Source organism: Panthera uncia, chromosome F1 (genome assembly GCF_023721935.1).
Source record: "Panthera uncia isolate 11264 chromosome F1, Puncia_PCG_1.0, whole genome shotgun sequence".
Classification (NCBI taxonomy): domain Eukaryota; kingdom Metazoa; phylum Chordata; class Mammalia; order Carnivora; family Felidae; genus Panthera; species Panthera uncia.
In genome coordinates, this window is record NC_064813.1 from 26,089,187 (window position 1) to 26,089,695 (window position 509).

The following is a 509-nucleotide window of genomic DNA, read 5'->3' on the forward strand; positions in this document are numbered from 1 at the left end:
TAAGAGCAGTACAATAAAAAGATGTCAGGGTATTCTGATTGTGAGGGACAAGAAACGAGTGTGGGGATAGGAACAGGGACTCAAATTCTAAATATCTGAATTATTATGATCTTCACTATAACACCTTTGGCCTTCTTCCTTCTCATGCTCAAGTTTGGCTCCATCCTGCTCTCTCCAAGGTTCTGTCTCTATCCCCCTGTCTCCCTAAGCCAGACATTCCCTAACTTCAGAATGTGGCTGATAGCCCATCTCTGCCAAGGTGCCTTCCCTGACTACAGTCCTTCCCAGTCACGCTTTCACATCACCAGCCCTCACCACAGGCAACTGGCCTGCAGCTCTTCGTATCTGGATCAGATGTCCAAACAGCTTCTCTGCAAAACCATCTCATGCCTCTGTGCATTTGGCGGGGGGGGGGGGGGGGGGGGGGGGGGGCGGGGGGGCCGCCGTCCCTGCCGCCCCGCAAGGGCGGGGGGAAAAAAAAAAAAAAGAAGAGCCGGACACGCCCACAA